At 45.6% G+C, this 24,449-nt stretch overlaps 1 protein-coding gene across 1 annotated transcript in view; it reads right to left on the bottom strand.

The window, feature by feature from the left end:
- The window catches only part of UBE3C (ubiquitin protein ligase E3C), a 2,658,557-nt gene extending 2,635,217 nt beyond the window's left edge, over positions 1-23,340 (bottom strand). The window contains exon 1 of the mRNA XM_069647972.1: positions 23,244-23,340. The gene's annotated coding sequence lies outside the window, so the exon portion shown is untranslated. The remainder of the gene's footprint in view (positions 1-23,243) is intronic.
- Between the last annotated feature and the right edge of the window lie 1,109 nt (positions 23,341-24,449).

Below are 24,449 nucleotides of genomic sequence, written 5' to 3'. Positions count from 1 at the left end.
CTACATTAAATACAGTTTTAAGATTAATTCTAAAAAGAAGATCAAATTCCCTCAATTTTTAAAACCCCACAAAAAGAAGTATCAATTCATTTGTTCCCATTCTTAAAATTTTAAAATACTAAATGGTGACGAAGCTAAATAGTTCAAAGTTTCATCCAAAGTCCGTTGATAATACCTGCTAAGCCACGTATGTTAGGACACAGGAAAATTCACAAGTATCACTCGTTCTCTATAACCCTTTAACTAAGGGGTTATAGTCATGCTGGCTGGTTCCAGCTGTAATGAACGAAGGAAGCCGGTTACTGCCAACACTGTTGAGATTGTCCTCCCTGCTAATCAGTGGTTCCAAATGATTTCTTCCTCCCCTAAAGTGAACAGATTCTGGATTTTTCAAAAAATTAAATCGTACACTTTCCTTGTGCAGCAATGCACATTGTAACCCGGTGTTTAAGAGATTCAATTAGCCCCATTTTGTTAACAAAATATACATTCTGATGACTCATTTTGTAATACGCCATATCTCACCCTAACCGCCCTTGTTAGCAACATATTCCACTTAAATTGTAAAAAGACCCTCCTAATCTTTTGGTCCGGATAAATTGCGATGTATGGCATATGACGTGATATGATATGGCATGTATAACGCGCCTATACACAAGTGTGTCAAGGCGCGACAAGGCAAGGGGGGAGGGGACAGAGGGAAGACAACGATCTTACTAGGCCAGGTGACATTGAGATCGCGCAAGTGCAGGGGAGGGGGGAGAGTTTAAGTGCGGGGGGAGGGAGAGGGAGCAGTGCAATACATAGGATCAACAGTAAAGAATAAATAAAACAGAAGGTAAAAGTGCGGCCAGCTAGTTGCAAGTGCAGGAGTAAGTGCAGACATCACGTGTCAGAAGCTGGTGGGGACTTTAGGGATACAGAAACAGCCCCCAAGTGCAGGAACTGCCCGGGAGGCAGTGCAGGTGTGCAGCTGGCAGGTAGGGGACCTGGGCATTAATATTCCCACCTTTTTATATTCTGTGCTAAGATGTTTCAGGGAAGCGTAGCCATGCATTTTCTCCATGGTTATGGTCCAGTCTGTTTCATACAGGATCTTATTCCCCCGCCACAGGGTTTTCCCTTAAATAAATGCATGAGAGGCCAATTTCCCAGAGTAAGTCAACACATACTTTGGCAAATTCCACTACAAATCGAGCTCCATTTTCTGCCATGATTATATTCAAATCAGAGAATAGTAAATCCTTCAGTGAATTTCAAATCTTATAAAAGAAGGATAAAAATGTCCACCATGCTCTATATTTTTAAGAGCACACACCAAACTGGTACCTAATAGCTGCCAAGGGAACTGAGTTTGAGACTCTAAGAGCTCTCCTCCAAATCATACCTTCTATTAATGGTAGATATTCAACAACCTACGGGGCCAGGACCTCAAAGTCATATAAAAAGTTGGGGATCATGTTTCCCTCATAATATTTCAATATGAGGACCAAGGAGAACTTGCCAAACCTTGCATCGACTCTGCCTAGCTGATTGGAAAGTGCTTTCGCATGGGTTTTTAGCCATTCCCCAACTTGGACTTTTTGAGGTTTTGCAAAGATAGGGAAACCTAGGTAAACAAAACTCTCAATCCTTTCGAGGGGATCCGTACCGACTCGCCATGTAAAAGTGGGGCATGTTTTCTTGTTTGGGCAATGCATTACTTTCATTTTCACAGAATTGACTTTTAGATACAGGGAGGAGACATACTTAGTAAAGGCAGTAAGTAGGTACTGGAGGCCAATCTGGGTACAGTCAAAAATAAAGTAATCCGCGTATGCCATCCACATTGGTTTCAATTTGTGTATTTTTGGGGTGGCAAACACGGCGGGCTCCAGTTACTCTCCAATGTCTGACATGTAGAGGCTAAACAGGCAGGGTGCCAACTGTAATGAAGATTGCAGATCACACCATCGATGTATTATGTCGGCTTTATTATCTTAGTAATAAGCAAACGTGAGAGACCCCCAGCACAGGCAGTGTCCAGGGTCCAACTGCTCACAGTTGAAGAACAACATTCTGATGCACAGCTAATGACATAGATGAGGTTCCAACCTCGAATGATACCAGCCTAGCGCAAGCCGATGTACTGACACAATACATCTAGTTTCTGCATATAAACACTTCAATAACACAACCTATATACAACACACCTCCCTCCCCTAAAAAAAAAAACTTCTTTTATTACACATTAATGTTTTCAATCTTAACATTTCCAGATCAAACTTATTGGGGAAAATACAACATTTATGTTGTGAGCCCAAAAAAAAAAATTTTCTCTTTAAGATCACATACTCATCTTTTTACCTTCGCAATTCTGGATAAGCTCCAGACTTGTCCACCTTCCACACATACCGCATTCTTGTAAATCTTTGTCACTCTAACAGGTTCTGAATATAAAGGTTCCCCTTTCTTAGAAACCACAGCCCTTCTTACCCGCACAGAATCTCCAGCAACAACCACAGTCTTCCTCTTTGGATATTTCTTATTAACCCTCTTCACCCACCTTTCCTTGTCGGCATCCATCTTTTTCCTCACCTCATTAACCACTGTATTCGTTTCTCTCGCCTTACCCAACCAGGCGGGAGATACACAGGTATTAGCTTTCCGTCCTCTCATCAATTCAAATGCGCTGACTCCTGTCTCAATCCTTGGAGCCATCCTTAACGCATACAATCTATCTCTCACAGCTACCTTCCTGTCAAGTCCACTTACATTCGCTCCCCGAATAGCATCCATAATGGATCTGTTAACCCTCTCAACCATTCCATTCGCTTGTGGGCAATACAAGGGTGTCTTTTTGTGTTCGATACCACATTTACTAAGGTACTCTAAAAACATTTTTCCCACAAATTGTGGGCCATTATCTGTAAGTACACTACTGGGTAAACCCTCTCTTTCAAAAACATCTTCCAGAAATTCTATTATCCGCATACAGGTAACTTCCCTCACAATCCTAAATTCAGTCCATCTAGAAAATGTATCAACAAGCACTATGGCGAACCTTCCTTTACCTGCTCCCATATCTAATGGACCTAAAATATCCATAGCTAAATCCTGCCACACACCCACTGGGGTCCTAGTTTTTTCCATTGGTTGCGACTTAGCACGTAAACTTTTCCCCGACTTGATGCAATCAGCGCAAGCACCTACAACTTTCTCAATTTCATGATCCATCCCTGGCCACCAGTAATCATCTTTAATTACTTCTTTGGTTTTACACATCCCTATGTGACCTTGGTGTGCCCGACTTATTAGTTTACTTCTCAAACATCCCGGAACAACCAATTTGTCCCACCTATATAATAACTCTCCCTTCAATGATAATTCATTTCTCACCTCCCACATTGACCTTTCTTCACTCGATAATAATCTTTTCTCTGGCCATTCACTTTCTACAAAAGCCATAATCCGTCTCCATATCTCACTGGATCTCAACGCTTGAATCCATTCATGTTTCTGTATTATGCCCTCCAATGTAGCAAACACCATCTCATTTTCACCATAAAGATTTTTATCACTGTCAGTCCCAGCATTTTCAACTTTCACTCTTGAGGCATGATCGGCCTTGACATTTTCTTTACCCGCAACCACCTCAATTATGAACTTATGGCACTGTAGTCTTGTCACCCATCCAGCCACTCTCCTTGATACCTTATCCAGTCCCTTATTTTCAAAAATTGATTTGAGCGGTCTATGATCTGTTCTTAGAACAAATTCCTGTCCCCATACAAAATTCTTCATTTTCTCAATTCCCCAGTGACATGCCAGGGCTTCTTTTTCCAACACTGAGTAATTTAACTCTGCACCCTTCAGCATGCGGGATGCATGCATCACCACCATCTCTTTTTCCTCGAAACCTGGTTGTAACATAACTACTCCTATGCCAGTGTCACTGGCATCTACCGATAAAATTGTTTTCTTCCTGGTGTCAAACATCGATAGGGGTTTTGCCATATCTATTTTCTTCTTTACCTCCTCAAATTCCTTCTCACATTCCTTGTGCCATACAAATTCTACACCTTTCCTTAGCAATGACCTCAAATTTCTTATGCAATCCGTGTAATTCTCTACGAAACGATGATAGAATTCGAGGGTACCTAAAAATGACCTTAATTCACTTTTGTTCTTTGGTGGCAGAGTCCTCATAATCGACTCTACTAAACTCTTTTTCGGCCTGAGACCCTGTTCAGATATTTCATGGCCTAAATACTCGACCACCTGAGTCATGAAAACACATTTCTTGCTCCTCAAAGTTATTCCCCTCGACTTGAATATTTTTAGAACCATATCGAGTCTAAATCTCAGTTCTTCTTCATCTTTACCACAGATCAGGACATCATCTTGAAAACACCATACCCCACTTACTTCCTTTAGTAACTTATCCATCACCTTCTGGAATACTGAGGAAGCCGATACCAATCCAAATGGCATGCGTTTGAATTGATATATGCCCTCATATGTAATAAAAGCAGTTAACTTGCGAGATTCATTATCCAAACCAATTTGATGATAAGCACTCGCCATGTCAAGTTTTGCAAAGCACTTCGCATCCCCAATCCTACTTAAAAGCTCACCCATATTGGGTAATGGGTGGCGGTCTGCCACAACACATCTATTAAGTTCCCTCAAATCAATGCACACCCTCAAATCTCCACTTCCCTTCTTTACGACCACCACCGGGGATATCCACTCTACAGCCTTGGCTGGCTCAATAATTCCTTCCCTCTCAAGCTTTACTAATTCATTCCGTACTGCTTCCCGCATCGACAACGGTAACGGCCTAAGTTTTGATGCAATGGGTTTACTTCCTTCCCTTATGACAATCTTATGAACCATACCCCTGAGACATCCTACCTTTTCCTGAAATACTTCGGGATATTTCATTATCATTTCGCATTTGGCAATTTTATCATTGGACTCAGAAGGGTAGCCTACATTGCAAACTTGTTCCTCACCATTGGGATCTAACTTGATTTTTAACGCTCTTTGTTCCCTCCAACCTAACAATGTTTCTCCTCTCTTTGTGACATATATCCTTCCTTGCGCTACTCTCCCTTTGAATTTTAATTCAGCTTCACAACATCCTAATATCTCTATTTTATCACCATTATATCCCCCTGGGGTTTTATCAGACGGGCACAGTTGTTCAATGGCACCTCCAACCACATTCTCAAAAACCATCTTGGACATCAACGTGATTTTAGAACAAGAGTCAGCAAGCATTTTCACATAATGACCATTAACTTCTATCCATGCTGAAGGATGCTCACTTTCGTCAGTTTCTAAACATTTTACCATATGGACCGTGACAATCTCATTTTCAGAAATATCCGCTTCCTCTGAGGAAAGGCCATCATATTCTTCGACAATGAGTGTTCCTTTACCATCTGTTCCTATTCGATAATTTTTACAACAATTTTCGAAATGACCCCATCTTTTACATATATTGCATTTGGCACGCCTCCCTGGACATATAGGAGATGTTGATAGGTGGCGTGCACTCCCACAACGGAAACATAACCTATCTTCCCTCTTTACATTGGACTGTGAGCTATCCCTCTGGGCATATTTATTTGTCTGTTCAGCTCCCCCACCCTTCATTTGGTTACCATCATAACGCCTATTTGGTCTGATTTTCTGTTTCTTCTTTTCTTTTGGGCAAGTTCCCCTTTTATCATTCACTCTTAACACTTCAGTTCCTACTGTTGACTTATTTTCTTTGGCAGCCAACTTTGCCACACATTGTAGGGTGTGTTCAATTTTCTTCGCAATGCTAATAACTTCATCTAAATTTGGATCATCTTTTAACCAGATTTCTTCACGAATCTTATCATTTGCACAATGTAACATAAACTGATCCCTTATGTGTTCGTCTAAGCCACTCCCAAATTTACAATGCAGAGACAGATGTCTTAAAGCAGTTACGTAATCTTCAACAGATTCTCCCTCATGTTGGCATCTCGTACCAAAATGATATCTTTCCAATACTGTACTAGTCTTAGTTTCAAAATGTTTATCAAGTTTAATCAGAGCAAGATCAAAGTCATTTACACCTTCTTCCACATCCAATTCCGAAACTTCAGGCAAGGTGTCATATATCCTCTGCCCTTCATAGCCCAGAAAATGCAACAACATTGCTACTTTGCGCTCAACAGACATGCCATTTCCGCATGTAGCTTTAACATAGTGAAGAAAACCCTTTTTCCAAGGCACCCATTTAATTCTTGGAGGACCTGGTGAGGGCATGAATACCTGTGGACCCGGAACTCCAGACAAAGCCATAATTTCCGTCAATGGCAGAGAACTGTAGGCACACAGATAATGTGTCGATTCTCACCTGTGATCCAAGCCTGATTTGCCTTCCCGCAAGGGCCCAGGGCAAATTTTAAAAACAAACTCTGCTTTTCCCAAAGTGTGGCAACCACGTTACTCAAGGGTTGCACTGGGAGATCGCACTTCCTTGTTCCCTGCGTTGAAAACCCCGTGACTCTGAGACGTAGTGAGCATCGATACTGGGCCAATCAGCAACCTTCTCTCTGAGGGACTTGCATTCACGTTGCGTTACGCCGCTTCCGTGTGATGAACGAAACGTACCTTTTTGGGGTCGACAAATAACTCGCCTCTGTCGTTGCCGGCAAGTTTCGCTGGGCACGCACCTTCGCACCAAAAGCTCGCCTCTGCCGCCGCCAGCGGATTTCGCTGCACACGTACCTTTGCGGAATAGCGATTCGGAAGATCTCCTGTGAGGCGGTTTGGTCCGCGTAGTGCAGGGTTGCTTCCTGGTTCCTTCAGGGCTTCCTTCTGCGGGACGGTCAGCGCCGTCGCCCGCCTGTGCTGGTGAGCTGACGCATTTCACTCTTTAGAGACACACCAAAGCCAAATACTCGACAGCCCCTGAACTGCAGCCTCTTAAACAGGCGTTCTCCCTTCCCTTGGTTCCTCTGGTGCTACGGCCAAACTTATGGTCCTGCAGGCTGGGGGTCTCTGTTGCGATAGGTGTCGTTACGTTAGGGAATGTCATCCCATCCTCGTCGCCATTGTAATGAAGATTGCAGATCACACCATCGATGTATTATGTCGGCTTTATTATCTTAGTAATAAGCAAACGTGAGAGACCCCCAGCACAGGCAGTGTCCAGGGTCCAACTGCTCACAGTTGAAGAACAACATTCTGATGCACAGCTAATGACATAGATGAGGTTCCAACCTCGAATGATACCAGCCTAGCGCAAGCCGATGTACTGACACAATACATCTAGTTTCTGCATATAAACACTTCAATAACACAACCTATATACAACACCAACATCAATCCTGTGTGACTCCTCTAAAATTGGGCATGTTGCGCAAACAGAGATCCACCTTGATCCAGCCATATTTGAATGTTGGAGTCTTAATACAGACAAATTATTAGGCATAATACCTAAATGGGATTCTCCATTTTTCCAATTTTGGCCACAACAACCCACGAATTCACTGCATCAAATGCAGCAGAAAAGTCGATCGTAGCCAAATAAACAAACTCATTTTTTTTATCTGACCTGGCTGAAAATATATTTGAGTGTGAATCCATTTAGAGATGTTCGAAGGTGCTTGCAGAAACTAGTCTGCCATTTCTTGATCTTACCCATCTCTTTCTGCCAAGTCTCAAGATGGTCAAACAGCAAGGTCGCAAACACCTTGCTGTCTGTGTCGAGTATTGCGATTGGACGAAAATGTGTTGGTTCAGATAGGGCTCCTTTTAAAAAAATTGGCACTATATATGCTGTGGACCAAGTCATAGGAACACAATAAGAAATGGCAACATGCTCAAATAACATTGTCGGCCCGAGACCCAAACTGGAGGGTTCCCCTTGAAAAAAAAGGTTAAACAACTTATTGGGACCAGTAGCTCTTGAAGTACTAAAACTCTGAATAATCTTTTCAATGTGCCCCTGGTCCACAAGCAGCTTTCAATCTAGCTCTTGGAGCTTTTTTTTGCAGCAGTGAAAACCCACTGCAGCGGCTGCTAGAGAGCATATAGTTTCAGAAAATGTGTGACGCATACCTGCTTAGAAACTACATTTGTCCGTCTTGTAGCGTGGACATTTTCATCATACTCCAGAAGGTCTGCATGTTTTTATTATGCAAGACTTGGAGCATACATTCCGGGTCTTGCTGACGAGTTAAGGAACATCTACCCATTAGCCAGTTCTTGTAAGCCTGCTTCATCACTTTTGTTCTAAGGGATGATTCGGTAGTGCAATTCCTCCCATGTTTCTTAGAGCTTTAATCTGTGCTCTCAAATCTTTTTTTTTCCTTGCAAGCTCGGCATCAAGAGGATGAGGATGTTTCTTTACTGTGTCACCCTGTCGCAACTACTGCAGGTCTTCAAGGAATTCCACATAGTTATCAACCATCGAAGTCTCATATTGCCAATCCCTTGATGCAAGATTTAAATAAGTGGCTAAGATTTCATTAGCACGGGATACTGTAGTTAAATTAAATGACACTCTATTGCCTGCAATGTTAACCCTTAAGCCAACCTGTATGCACTCAGATGTATAAAAGTAAATATTTTCAATATCAACTTCTATATACATTGCACAATGGTCACTAAATTCATTAGTAACTACATACCAATGATTTGCATTTTTCCAGAAGTCCATTCCCCCAAAATATATAATCAATTGTTGAGTGTGATGTCCCGTTAGACCAGGTGAAATTACTCAGAATGTCACCCGGAATAGAACGATTGAACATGGACAGACCTAAACCTGCCAAACTCTTCAACCATGTATAACCATAGTGTTGTTTCCTGGTCTTTCCAGAAATACATAAGGACTCGGGGACGTGATGTACACATGATGCATTTAAATGACCCGAGAGAATGATTTGGCCACCCAAAAATCTATCACACCAAGCATTCACAAATAGTATGATGGTACCAATGCACACATCCAGTGAACACATGCCAATATGCCAGTACGCGTTCAGTATCAAGGCGTCCATGACATTTAACAGAAATATCCTCACATAGGTGGCTAGTACTCCAAAACATATAGTCGAGGATTCAATAATAAACACTTCCTTACAGGATCACACCAGGGTTAAAAGTCCACCAGAAGGACAACCCTGAGTGCCCCGTTTGGCTGGTTGAAAACTGTTCTTACAGCCATCCAATAAAGGCATCTTTATGAGCCACGTTTCCTGCAAAGAGATAATATTATGAACTTTCAACATCAACCCCACTGCCTAATTTATCATCAGGAAATTATGACCAAGGGAGTTCCATGAAAGAAAATTCAAGGGCCAGTCTGCATGTCCCGTGCTAGGGAGAGCGAGGCGCCTGGCTCTGGTTCCCTACCAGCCAACCAAGTGCATTCCTGAACTTGCTCCCCTGTGTTCCACCCCTTCCTTACAACTTGAAATTCCCTTACAGGGCCCATCCCGGCTCAATCGACTCTCTGGGCAGTGGCAGATTAAAAGTTCCCATCATCCGTTATGTTGGATTCTCAACAACTTCACAAGAGGGATATATTGAATCCAAGAGCTTGTATTGACTGTTGGTCATTCAAGAGTGATTGTGTTATAAGTTTGGATCTAATGTAAATTACCGCTCTGTCGGTCCTAAAAATATCAATGAAGTCAACTGGCTTCAGACACCTAGAGGCAAGTGCCTGCAACCTCGCGATTTTCCCAAATAGCTGAAGTATATGGGCCCGATTTAGAACCACGTTCCTGTTATCCGGCAGTACACTTACAAGCAGTAACTTACAAGATTGGTCATTCCTCTGATCTTTTAAGGGAGGGCAACCAACCCTAGCACCCATATTCCGCAATGCACCTGGACCAACCTGAAATCAAGGGTCACCAGGAGTACCAAAGAGTTCTCCACTATTGGAGCCCCTTAGAACACTACATATCTGGTTTGGCTGCTTCCCCGAGAGAGCCTTGCATCAATACCCATTACTTTTATTCATTTGGGAGGTGCCATATTTTAATTTATTTTCCAGGACCAGAGAATTTCCAACTAAAGTAGCTCCACCACAGGGCTCTTCATCCCACCTATGAAGACCCGTAGCCCGCGTAAATATTTTAAATTGATGTGTGAATTCCAAACACTCACTGATTTTATCACCATTTACATTCACGCTTTGGGTGTCGCTTTGAATTCTTTCCTTTTTCTTCTGTGCGTTTACCCACGCAGGATACTCTTTCCAATATTATCCACATTTTTCAGGATTGACTCATTTGCAATCATAGATTCCGCCATCAAAGCAGCAGAATCACCCAACCGAGTAGCAACATCCAAAGCTGCCTGCGGCCTCACAGTAACTTTCTGCAGCTGCTCCTTCACGGACGGTTGATTCAATAGAGTATTAAAAAAACTTCTTAGATGCCTGCTTGCTGAAGTTCTTCAAGGACATATTCCTGGGTCAGTCTTCCATTCCTTTTCTTTGTATTCTTCGGAGGAACAATATCTGTGTTATCATGAAGGCTGTTAACTAAGGTTGCAACTTTGCCCTGTACTTGGTTGGGCTGACTAAAAATATCCAGAAAGAGTCAGGAATTGATACAACCGTAACCTCCACTAGATCGAGAGCAGTTTGTTCACTGGCAGATACAACGCAGCCCTCCTCCAAGATCTGTATAGCAACAACTTCCACTAATCTTCACCTGTGGTGTACAAATTAGTCAATTTTTTGACAAACGGCCGTGGTCTTCAAGTGTCCATAATCAAGGCTTTTTATCACACTAGGGATACGCTGAAACCAGCCTGCCTCTTCACCTCTACATCATCAGCTTTTTGTAATGTACAGTACTTGCACTTTAAGTCTCTCACATTACTGTGGACTTTTGGACTCTATCAAGGCTGAGTGAACTTTAGTCTCTGCCTCAATTCCCTCGTAGAGAGCAACCACAATGCACACTACCTGGTTAATCTCAGTTAAGAGATCATCATGACTGGCCCCTGGTCGATTGTCCATATTTCTTAGCAAAGCTGATAGCATCCTTGGGGGTGCATGAGTCAGTTTAAACATGTAGGAAGAGATAGAAGAATCCGACTGCGGTATAATCAATGCAGACAAGTCAGGAGGGGTATCTGGTGAAGAAGTGTTAATTTCGGTGAGGGATCTAGCTATACCACCTATTAGAGCTGTCGCCTGGGCCATAGCATCTGGCGTCTTCATTGAAGAGGGGATATGGCGGGCCACTGTAAAAGAGCCTACCAGATCACTTGGGTCTGTTATAGTCTTAGATAGTGAGCGTGCCGCGCCAGTAGAAAATGCTGCAATTTTCCCAGATGGGTAGTTGCTACAGTTCCAGAAGGGGAGGCCCCACCTCCTGTGGTTACAACGCCCTCTCCTGGCAACATAAGTAAACTTACTGCCAACAACATCTTTTGATCCGTGATCGGCACATCATTATTTTTACTAATGCCGGCGCCATACTCCTTGAATGACTCCTTAAGTTGTACATAAACTGTAATCAGGAATTCGATGAGGAGCTCAATGTAATTATCATATACTGCGGTGAAACCCAGCGTGCTGTTACAAACACAGTCTTTGTCTCATCTTTTTGACTGGGAGTCAGCAAAAAGATTGTTGAGGGAAATAATATTCCGACATCTGTCAGCCAGGTCCGAAGAACGGGGATGGGTCAGTTACTCAGCTCTGTGCTCCACTGAACTACACTTGACCCAGTGCACAGCAACAGAGTAACACAGAAAACATTTATTAATATGCATTTCCATTGTTTGTCAGGTGTGAAAGCTGAAGCAGATGGAGAGATTTGCTAAGATCACACTATCAAGAACAGGTAGGCAAAACTGTTATTCGAATTGAATGAGGAAGATGGCCACGCGCTAGTAAACACCACGTCCACTACGTTCTCGACCAGCAAGGCCGCACAAGTATGCAAACTTGGTAATTAAGCCCTCCCCAAGCATCAGACGTTGCAGAAACCGACGTGGAAGCACTGGCACCGTTACGCAACCATATGAAGGCCGCTCTGGAACTGCACACCAGACCCAAACATGTGAACCTAAAGTGCGATATTGGTACCAGGCGCGGTACTGCATCCAACATAGTCAGACAGCCTTGCGGCCTCCCCTGAAGGGAAGGGCTTCAGCTACACACGCGGGTCAGCAGCGGGCCTCCCACCCCCTCATCACGCAGTCAACTTCCAGAAGTCACTGGAGCAGAAGTGCTCCGGACGGCCCTGGCCAGACTGCTCCTCATAGCTTTGGCGGTCTAGAGACTGGGCGCTCCAGAATCCGACAGATCTACCAGAACCCTCAAGAGCCCAAGGCCAACGAAAGAGGCACCCTCCTCACGAGAGGGCATACCGGACAAGTAAGTGAGGAGCGCCCCCTCTTCCGACGCTGGTCCTCCCTTCAGGCTCCCCAAACAACCAGGCGAAGGTCATACACTGGAATCAGAACCCCTTTCCCCCAGGAGTACACGACACAGGGAGGGGGGGGGGCAGGACCAGGGAGCCACATGCAGAACCCCACTGGCCGCTAAAGAGGGCGGACGGAAGGTCTGCAACGACAGCAGCCGACCCTCTGGTAGCAGAAACCCACCCAGGAATAGGGGAGAAAACCCTAGCCAAAGACCTCATCCAAACCACAGAGGCCTCACAACAGAGGGGGAATCCAAACAGAACTGAGCCCACGGCCGTTAGCGATTCCCCGAGGAAGGAATGCAGTAACGGTTGTGGGGCACTCAAGAGGGTCACCAAGAACCGGGCCCAACATCTAAGCGCACGAAAGAGTGGCTGCAGACCCCAAGGGCAGTTGAAGGGTCTGCCAACCCGTGGACCAGCCAAGTAACCTAACCCAAGATAGCCCATACACCGAACACAGGAAGCTACATAATCCAGGCCCGGTCACTAACAGAGACGCAATCCGGTGCCTAAGGAAAGAACCTAGTGCAAACAAGAGCGGCTGGAACGGCCCAGGGGGCCACAAGGTGACCGATCTCAATCAGACCATTCCAACCTCTAAAAGAAACCAGGGGAGAGGACAGAGCAGAAGGGATCACCAAACACACAGCCAAACCCGGAGCAATTTACCATGCACCCCTCGGTCGGTCTCTGCATAGACACAGTGCAGACCAGGCAATCCTTGCATTCCAAGGACACCACCAGCTCTCGGCACAATGACAAAAAAAATAGAAAAAAAGACTCCCTGTCGGCCCCCAGGAAGAGACAGGAAGGACCACTACCAAAGATATGGGCCAAGGAGATAGACCAAGCCGGGGGGACCCCCTCGACAGACTGGTTTGCAGACACAAGGACGGATCCTGCGCAAGACGAGCAGGACAGACCAGTAACACAATCTGCACTCAAACACCTTCTAGGTGAGATAGTGGACAAGATCACCACTGCTGGGCAGAAACAAATGTACGCCCCGAGAGAAGACCTGGCAGAGGGCTTGCAGGAGATAAAGAGAGACATCCACCCAAGCTCACTCTCTATGCATACCAAGATTTAAGCTGCAAAAAGCAGGGGGTCCAGTTTCCCTGTCCTGGCAGCCAAATTATGGAACACTCTCCCAAACATACTGAGAACTGAGCTTTTCTTCCACTCTTTCAAGCATAAGGCCAAGAAATGGCTCTTCGAGCAGGACCTAGGTGCCCCTGGCACATAATATACATTCGACCCACTCCTGAAAATTGCTCTCCCGACTTCACTGACACACCTTATATGTCTTGTCCTCCTTTCCCTCTCATTGCTACACGTTACTTAATATTATTCTCATTGCATCTATTATTTTCTTGTTAACTACTCCGATTGAACTGAGTGCTCTTCTGTAACTTGCTATTACCTGCATGATACTCTGTAAATTGCTTACGTCTAATTTGTATCTGCTGTACTGCTTAGAATTGTCTCATCTCTCTGTAACCTATGTAACCTATGTTCCTTCAAGATATGCGCCCAGATGCCCACGGGCCGAGTTGCGCAATACAAACAAAACAAATACAAGTACAAAATCGAGGAGAGGGTGGACACCAATGAGAGAGCAATCCAGGAACTGACAGAAGACGCTAGGAACGCAGATGCCCTGCTGGAAACTCTGGCAGCAGCTACCTACCACCTCGAACTCCAGGCAGAGGACCTGGAGAACAGGCTTAGGAGATCGAACATCCAAGTCAAATGCCTATCGGAGGAGAGTCAGGACCAGGACTTACCCCAAGTACTTAAGACTATCTTCGGAAATCTCCTAGACCCTGAAACAGCCCTGGAGATCCAATTCGACAGAGTCCACAGGGTGGGGCCGCAGCGACTGGAATCATGGGCGAGACCAAGAGATGTGCTGGCAGCCTTGCACAACTACACAGTCAATGAACAAATCCTGGCCAAGGCCAGGAAAGCAGATCAGATCACCTATAACAGGGCAGAAATATTCCTCTACCAGAATCTGGCCCAGGCAACCCTTATCAAAAGGAGGAAAATTGGCCCAGTCTTGACATTCCTGAGAGCTAGAGAAATTTGCTACAGGTAGTCCCACCCTTTCGGTCTGATCTTTCAGTGGCAGGGGAAATAACAAAAAAATCACAACCTGTGAATAAGGAGCCTCACTGCTGGGCATCGACGATGAGATTCAACAACAAACTACTTTTCCCGCCAACCGGCAACACCCGTAGGCCGTGGGAGTGGGCCACGGTTAAATCTAAAAGGTCCAAGAAGGGGGAACCCCAACCAGCCCATAGGAGTCCCCCGCCCAGGAACGATCGGGGCCTGATGGAAACAACCTCTGACGCTCTGAACTGAAACTACAGCGCGAAGGAACACCATCGCCTAGACAGCTCGCCTGGGGAGGGCGTAAATTAAGTTAAGCTAAGCTAAGTTTACTGCAAGTACCTTTAAGCCAGTCACTGGCCAAATGTGGCTCCTCGTGGGGTTGGGGGAGGAGGGGGAGAGACGGAATCTGGCAATGAGATTGGGTGATCTCGTGTGGGTCAAATCTGGGAGTACAGTAGGGTTCAACTCTCGAAACAACAAGAGGAGGGGGCTACGGGCCAGTTGAATCCAACCAGTTTGGGGAGGGAGGAGATCTGGGGGAAGCCGAATCTGCAGCGGAAAAGGCACACCAGGAAAGGGGGAGGAAGCAAGGGGGTGTCCCCACTGATATACCGGGAACCAAACAAATGGGACAGTCTCACAGGAAAAAGAATGGCTAGTAACGGCAAGCTGAAGATCATATCCCTAAAAGTCAACGGACTAAACTCACCAATCAAAAGGATAAAGATAGAGAGGTATTAGAAGGGGAAAAACCAGACATAGTAACATTACAGGAAACAGACCCAGGACAGACAGAGAATAAGGTTTTGGGGGTACACAAGTATTCTTCTGGCACTGAAAAACAGACTAGACCTGAACTTGAGGGGGTCAGAATCAGACAACCAGGGGAGATACCTAGCGGTAGCACTGGAGGGGAGGGGAGAGAATTACACAATGGGGACACTATATGCACCCAACGCTGGACAAGAGGCTTTCATCCAAAAAGCACTGACCTCCCTCGCAAAGTTTGCGAAAACACCCATCATACTAACTTGGGACTTTAATATGGCCTGCGACCCTATCAAAGACAGAAGTAATAACTCCCCAGGGTAGCAGGGACGACCATTAGAGGACCTCGGGGGGAAGGTACACGCGCTGGTGCTGGTAGACACGTGGAGGCAAATAGAGGGGGACAGGAGGGCTACACCTTCTATTCGCACGCACACAGGTCACATTTGAGAATCAACTACAGCTGGGTCTCCAGATCGCTACTGGGAAGACTCATAAGCATTGGTCTGGGCGCCATCGCAATCTCAAATCATACCCCAATAACCCTTACCGTAAAAAGGAACCGGTCACCATCCCGCCTGTGGAGATGGCGCTACCTGACCCCCCTCTTTAAAGACGAAACGCTAGTCCGGGAAGTTGCCGAATAAACTCAGGCTTTCTTTGAGACAAATAAGGTCGGAGACACAGCCCTGCAGGTCAAATGGGACGCGTTCAAAGCAACGACTAGAGGGAGCATTATAGCGCTCAAAGCCAGAAGAGACAAGGAATGGAGGCTGAAGGAGGCCAGGTTAGAAGATAAATTAAAAGAGATAATGGCCAATATGGGATCTGTGCAGACCCCAGCGATTAAAAGGGAATATAAGGCCACGCGAGGTCAGGTAAACCTGATACAGACAAAGGCTGCGGAACGCAATTTATTACATCTTAGACAAAAGTACTATATCAAAGCGAACAAGTCAGACCGCCTGCTGGCCAGGCTGCTGAGGAGGGAGGAAACAGACAAAACTATCTTAAAAATAAAAGTTGGGTGGGAAGACTAGCTCCAACAATAAAGATATAGAGAGGGAGTTCTTCCAGTTCTACTCTAACCTGTAAAGCTCAGACAACCCATCTCCGACGACCCAGGAATCTTACATAAATAAGATAAACTTACCAAGAGTAATGGGAGAGGAGAAGGAATACCTGGAAGAGGAGATAACTAGAGACGAAGTCCGGGCAGCAATCAAGTCCCTACCTATCCATAAGTCCCCTGGGCCAGATGGCTTTGTAGCTGAATTCTATAAAACACATAAATAACTACTCATTCCCTATCTCTTGGATCTATTCAACCAAATCGACAAGGACAGGGCCATTTCAAAATCTAAAAAGTGATACTAATTCCCAAAATAGGCAAGGACCCCACTGAATGCGGCTCCCACCGCCCCATTGCCCTAATAAACATCAACGCAAAGATCCACACGAAAATCCTGGTGACTAGGATAGACCAGATCCTCCCAAAATTAATCTGGTCCGACCAATCAGGCTTCATTAGGCGCCGTCAGACCGGAAACAATGTCAGGAGAATTGGCCATCTGATTGAAAAATCCCAGAAGAGAGGAATCCCGGCTCTCCTAATGGCAGTCGATGCCGGGAAAGCTTTTGACCGGGTAGAGTGGGGATTCCTCTTTGCAACCATGAATAAGATGGGCTTCGGGCCCAACTTCCTGAACCGGGTGAGTGCCAACTATAGGCAGCCGTTGCTTCGGCTCTCCATCAACGGGCAAATATCGGAACCTGTGGCAGTGAGCCGAGGTATGAAGCAGGGGTGCCCACTGTCTCCCCTGCTGTAGGCAATACATCGCAAACCCTTCCTAGCGGCGGTGCGTGCAAATGAGGGGGTAGTGGGAATTCCCTTCGGAGGGGACACACACAAAATTGCAGCGTTCACCGACGACATGGTTTTATGGTTTTTACAGTGTCCCTACCAGAGACTTCCCGAGGGCCATAGAAAGGGAACTTAACCGAATCAGGGCGGTCGCCGGATTAAAAATAAACCCAGCCAAGTCGAAAATTCTCAACCTCACCCTCACGAGCACAGCCGAGCAGAACCTCAAAAAGTCCTTCCCTTATAGATGGGTGGAACACTCTATAACTTACCTGGGAATAAAATTGACTAGATCACTGGTAAGGCTATATCAAGAAAACTACCCACCCTTTCTGGAGAAGCTTACATCTAAAATGGTAGACTGGGGCCCGCTAGCGATTACATGGATGGGGCGTATTAAAAACGGTGGTGCTGCCACAACTGCTTTAATACTTTACAGCCCTCACGGTCCACGTGCCGCTGGGCTTCTTTAGAGCCCTCCACAGAACCAACACTAAATTTGTGTGGAATAACAAACCTCTGCGAGTGGCCGCAAAACGTATGCAAGCCCCAACTACCTGAGTGGGAATGGGAGAACTGGACTTCAGGGCCTACTACACAGCTGCCCAGCTGAGGGTTATCAGGGACGGGCAAAAGGATGACTGGGAGACGATCTGGAGACATATGGATAGAGCATTTGCAGGTGGGGAGGAGGGAGGACCTGGAGGGTATACTATGGAAAATCAAGTCAGACAGACCACTGCAAATGTATAGTAGCTCTATGACAGCAGTAGTGGGAGATGCATGGGACGAACATTACCAAATTTCCTTCACCGTACACACAGCTTTTTGACAATCTGCAATTCACACCGGGTCTCAAAACACCCACATTCGAGGAATGGCAACAAGGGGGCTGCCTCAAGGTTAGAGATATGTTTGATGGGGCCAGGTCAAACTGTTCGACCAATGCAAATCAGACTTTAACCTGGGGGAAAAGGAAAGAAACACCTACGTCCAAGTGAGGCATTGGCTACTACACCCCTCCATGAAACAAGCAAGAACCCGCCAACTAACCCCATTTGAAAAGTACCTAAACAGGGACCCAGGCGACAGGCAAGTGGTAGCAATCATACACAAACACATAAAACTAGGCGAAGACCCTCTGCCGAGACCATACATCAAAAGATGGGAGACCTCCATCGGGTGCACAATAGAGGAAACAGAGTGGGCAAAACTGTGGGAACACATTGCCAGATTAACAAGATCCCTCCAGATTCACCAGATATGGCTTAAATTAATGTTTCAGTGGCACCTGATGCCAACTAGGTTACAAAGAATGTATCCAGGTACCTCCCAGTGGTGCTGGAGGGAATACAGAGGGGAGTGAACATGGAGCCACATCTCGTGGGAATGCCCCAAGATAGATCATTACTGAGTGGGCATACATTAAGCAATCGAACATGTCCTAGGAGGTAAAGTTCAAGGGGAACAGGGGCCTCGCAATGATAGGCCTTGACGGCACACTTGAGTAACAACTCAAAGCTGACCCGCAAGCTCTATGTGATAATGATGATGGTGGCAGTTCTAGTATTGGCACGCAAATGGAAGTCCAGGGACCCCCCACAGGTCCACGAATGGATTGCAAAGATCTGGAACATTGTTGGATGGAGTAGGTGAGCCACTCCATGGCAAGGGGACTACAAAAGGTTCAGCACTGACTGGTCATGCCTACTACTATACCTGAGGGAAAGTGCTTGGGAGCGTGGTGCTCCAGGAGCATGGGCATCTTGGGAATAATCGACCACCAAAGGGAAATTTGACAGAGACTTGCTGTCAATCCTAAACAAGAAGTGATGCTGAAGAGACAGTCGTCAGCAATCCCCTAGCCAAAGGGAGTCTGCCTGCAAAAGGAACTTTACCCGGATCAAGGGTGGAGGGGGGGGGGCAATGGGGGAGTGTTCCAGTTAGAACGTGTTATTGTTGAAAAATGTCAATAAAAAGTTTTGGGGAAAAAACTGGTATTTGAATCAATGGCATTATCAAATTAAAATCACAAGAGGTGCATCTAACACACCATAACCTTTTGTCTACTGAATATGACAACGCAGAAAGTGACATTAAATGATCCTCCACCCCAATGATGAGTGGGTGTACGATTTTAAAACAATATTTATTAGAAACATAAGACATCAGCATGCCAACTGATAACGGGCACAACAAATCAGTTATTAAAACTATCAAAAGCTGGGTGCAAGACAGCAGGAGCAGCCCCAGTCTGTCTGCTCTGCTCCATAGCCTGGAAACATCCTGTAAATACCATCTTCAGATGACTGATTGGCGCAGCAGTAAGTGCCTAGTCTCGAGACATTTTGCCCTGCCATTCAATGGTCTCTCTGCATAGTCAGGCCAGCTCTCTGTGAGCAGAACTCAGAGAGCAGCAATGAGTCTCCCAAAATGGTAGGTGAACAGAGTGAGCCATAGAGTTGAAGAGCTACTGTTGCCCAGTTGCGTCTGAACACCCATGCTCAGATGCTGGGGTTTTTGAGCCCCCAGAGACATTGGAGTTCCTGAGCACTCGGACAGCAGGAGTTGAGGTGTGTAAATTGCAGTAGCGTCTGAAATTTGGTGATGATACAAATGCGAGGGACGCCTAGGAGCACAACGGCTTGCTGGCTTGTCCTCCTGGTTCCCCCAATCTCATTGGGTGTGTGGTGGACCTGCAGAGGACCTGGGGATGTGCTGTGCTAGTAGTGTGTTAGTGTGTGATTTAAGGGAAAGTGCCATGTTCTGTGATTTTCTCTCTGTTGATGTCCATGAACCCAACATATCTATTAAGGACTTGGCATTATGAATATGTTTGGGGTGAGTGACGTCCTTTTAGTCTCACTCACCTACCCAACTCAAGTTTGGGGCAATGGTCAGTCCCTAATGCTGCCAGCGTAGTGAAAGCTGTTCTCCCTATCTACTTTTTACACTGTAATAAAAGCCACCTTCAGTGGCACATTACATTGACACTTTCTGTCCCAATTTTATTTTACTTTGTAACATTTTGTTTACTTCTGGTATGTACCCAGGATAGGGTGGTGACAGGCAACCATGTTTTACACTTTTATCCCAGTCTTTTAGAGTAACACATGCCCAACATGCATGCTCCTCACAATACAAGACTTGTCCTTTTTGGCCAGTTTAGTGATCTTGCTGCCCTCGGATGCCGGAAACTTCCAAACATGTTAGTGCACTTTGACAGGGTCGAACCCTGGATTCCCGGTCAGGGATTTGTGTGCCTGATACTGGTTGTTGGCCCAATGGCTGTTCATGTTTGAGCAACCTATGCCTGGTTAAATGGTGCAGATCCATCATATTGGTGGGCTGGGGAAATCCCCAACCCAGATTTAGGATAGGAGGAGCGGGTCTGGAACTAGTCTGGATGTCGCCGACTGAAGCCAAGAGCATGAAGGCAGGGCAGTAGAAAACTGAAAAACTACAAAACGGAGAATAAACATGGCAAACCCATGCACCCTGGAACCTCTCGTCCCTTTGCGACAAGTGAAAACCTTCAATAGGTGCCTTCTTCGGCCACTGATGGACTTCAGAAATATCCCTGTATCATCGCAAAGGCAGACCCATCTACTGAAGGGGCAGACTTCTACTCCAGATGCCGTCTCACCTGGAGGCCTGACACTCTGCAGATCCTGGTGGAACCTGGTCACCTGCTGAAGCTGCCTTCAACAAAGAGGGGCCTCCCTGGAGCCTAAGCTCTAAACCTGTAAATCGTAGGTAGCCCGGCCCAGACTAGGATCACCTCACCTGCAGTGTGCTTGGGTGACGGGGGTTCGTTTCTCATGGAAGGTGCAGAGTTCACCTGCCATCATTGTCTTTCCCATCCAGCTGGTAGATTCCTGGAACTGTCTCTTCATTGGGAGATCTGAGCCAACCCTAGCCAGAACCAAACCAGACACCATAATCGGCCTATGCATCTGGGACCATGTACCTCCTAAACCCAGACCAAGGATGTGAGTAGTTAGTGCCAGCAATCACTACTTACCTGGGGAATGGTGTTTCTGGAACTTTGAGTTCACGGGGCCTTACTACCTTCTCCCCAAAGGGACCCAATGAGTGTACAGTCCAATCCCGGTCACTACCCTGAACTGACCGTGGGTGGTGAAGTTCTGGTCAGGGATTCCTACCTGGGGACCCCTCTGTGCCCAGGAATCAGAGTTACTCATTTCCTCTAGGAAGATCAATCTTACTTTATCATTGTTTGTTGACTATTTAAAACCTATCAGTTACCTTTAGCTGAGTCGTGTTTTGGGGGAACCTTTGGACTTCCTTGACCCCTATCCAAATACTTACCTGTGGACCGATTTACTAGAACATTGGTACTTTAACTATCTGGCTAGGTCAGCTCAAGCGTTAAGGTAATACTTTATAATTATATGGTGTAGGTTTTTATTTGTTTGACGTATTTGCATTTCCTCAATTAGTATTGCTTTTGTCTTATATTGGTATTTTAGAACTGTGTGAAATGTAAAGTGGTGTTCAATCCCCTTTTGGGGTTACCTACCTTGTAGATAGAAGTGTGTATGGTTGTTAATTTAGTGTGTAGCATCCTTGATATTTCACTGTATGCGTTTGCTTTAATAATAAAACAATTAAAGTGTATTTATATGCATCTGTGTGGTCCGTTGAATGCTTGAAAGTCTCCATGGGGTGATAACTGTACCGTTTACACCAAACCCTCTGGTCTCCCAAGTCTAAAGCGTACTGCTCAGCCTACGTTACCCAGAGAGTTTGGAGTGATCCAAGTGTGAAAAGCCCTTGAAGATCCACTGGGTTGGCCTCTCAGACACACTCCACTGTTGGTTCTGAAAATCCCTCTTAACGGGAGGGCCTGGGGGAGTGGGTACACCTAGAATCCCTGACTGCTACTGTCCAGGGAAAGAGTCAAAGCCATCGACAGTGGGGGTGACTGAACATGTGCAGCAGTAGTGTGGTCTCCTTGCTGTAGCCCCACTCAACCTGGATGATTGTTGTTAGCAGGCACAGTAAGCAGTCCCTGGCTACAGAACAATCCGCAGTGGTGGGGCAATACTTGGTTGGCTGGGATAGCAGCAGGTCCTCTGGCAGGGCTGTGCGACGGCAGTCTTCATCCTCGTTACTGGAGCAATCTGCCATCATACATATTAAGAAGACATAGAAATGGTGCTATATAGAGGCACTAGAGGATAGTTTTATGTGGCCTTGTGTTGGCACCCACATGGTGCTGTGGGGCGGGGACATAGATAAAACACCTATTCCATTGTGGTCATGATTGTAATATGGGCAGTTTCCCTTTTTCGTACTGTAGTGTGTGATTTGTGCTGGCCCACTGGTAATTTCTGATTTTACGGTCAGACACGCGCAGGGCTGTTGCTACTCTTTTCACTGTTGATAGTATATGGCCGAATTTTAGGAATTAAAGTGGTCCAGTTTATCTGGAACTAGAGCTCATATGCAATTAAATATACGCCATTAAGTCCCTTGTACAACCCCTTGCGTTTAAATGGCTTGAAGTAGGTCAAAATTAAGCTCACATTCAGGAGCACATCACCAGGTGTGACCACAGATTCCATGGGCAGAAGTAGCACTATTCCAAATGTAACTGGTTATTTTCCACTAGTCTTACTTTCAGGTTTTTCCCTTTCCTTAACCGTGACTAGCCTCTCAATTAACATACTTTCATAATGGCATAACATACAACTGAATGCAGTTTATTAGAGGTTACTTAAAGTGTGTCAAATTACTTTTCAGTCTTGGCAACATAAGTATTATGTGAATAACAAAGAAGTGTGGGGAAAATAAGACTTGACCCATCGTCCCCTATGAGTTTGCTCCCAGGAGGGCCTGTTCATGATGTTAGGGGGGTGGGTGGGGGTCCCTGATGTTGAGGGGATGAAGACAAGCAGAGGGCTAGTGGTTCTGATCTAATATTTTGCATCTCCCTTATAACCTGGGAGAGCATATACATCTGGCCCAACTAGCAGCACCAAAAAGCGCCTAGGAGCGACATGACAAGCACACACAACACTGCTGACATTTACCTGTGTCACGGCTGGAGCCCCCAGCTGGCCGCTTTAATACACTAGCACAATGGTAGCGACTAGTTCCCATTAGAGGAGCGGCCCTAGCCATGCGTCCTCGTCACGTGACTTGCACGTTACGTTCTATGATATATACGTTTTACACTACCGAGCAATTTATTTACTTCACGATACTTAATTATACGAACAGGGAGTAACTTGTATCCGCGAGAGCTGAGGCACAAGCATATCAATAATTTGAAGTGATATTTATAGGTTATAGGCTCCACCTCAGTATAGTTGTTAACTTGTTATTCTCATAGTTCTCAACTCACACGCTTTTGGCGGGTGTCACCCGCCTTGTAAACGGCCGACTCACCCGCCAAGCCTCCTGCACGCCCATTCGTTTCAATGGGCCTCTCACCCGCCAAAAATAAAATCAGGTGTTTTCACCCGTAATTCTCCATGGGATTCAATGTCAATCTTCTCACATACACACCTGGTATTTCTATGTTTCGTTTTAGTACTAGAATTATGAAAAATAACTATGGGTGGAACTAGGAGCACATAATCTAGTTGACAATTAGAGTGCTGATTCTCAGAATCCTATTTATAAATGGTGCAATAATAAGGTGAAGTCAGAGGCAGATTTAAGGAAAAGGGCCTGCGCCAAAAATAACAGAGGGCCTGAGGTGGGCGAGTCATGGAAGCAGAGCCTAGAGTGGGCAGAGTTGCACAGTTATGAACGTTAGGGATAGATGCTATTTTTATTAAATTGTGGGTTTTTTTTAACCGTATTCGGTGTTTTGGGACCTGAGATGTGGTGTCTGCCATTAGGCCTGACACTTATTAACCTTGCTCAATATTCTTAGAGAGGCACAGCTACACCCTACTGATGAGGTTCGACCAGACCGAAAAAACGTGTCTGGGGTTGCTGTTGGTATTCTTGTTCAGAGGAGAATTGCCTAGCATTTTGGTGCTGGACTTCCCCAGGGCAGGACAAAGACTGATATGTTTAGGATATTTCTCCTCTGTGAAAGATAGTGAGCTAAAGACTCTGGGTAAGGCTCTTTTAACCAGGACTCATGTCTGGCAGAGAGTCTCCCAGGACCCCCCTTGTTATTTGCATATTTCAAGTAACTTTGGGTCTCACCCTAAGTTACTACGGCAATCCAGACGTGGACCTTTTGCTCACTATTCTTAGAGAGGCACAGCTACACCCTACTG

The sequence above is a fragment of the Ambystoma mexicanum genome, chromosome 2q (genome assembly GCF_040938575.1).
Source record: "Ambystoma mexicanum isolate Mex_15411 chromosome 2q, UKY_AmexF1_1, whole genome shotgun sequence".
Taxonomy (NCBI): Eukaryota; Metazoa; Chordata; class Amphibia; order Caudata; family Ambystomatidae; genus Ambystoma; species Ambystoma mexicanum.
The sequence above is the reverse complement of the archived record's forward strand: the minus strand, read 5'-3'. Positions and strand labels throughout refer to the sequence as shown.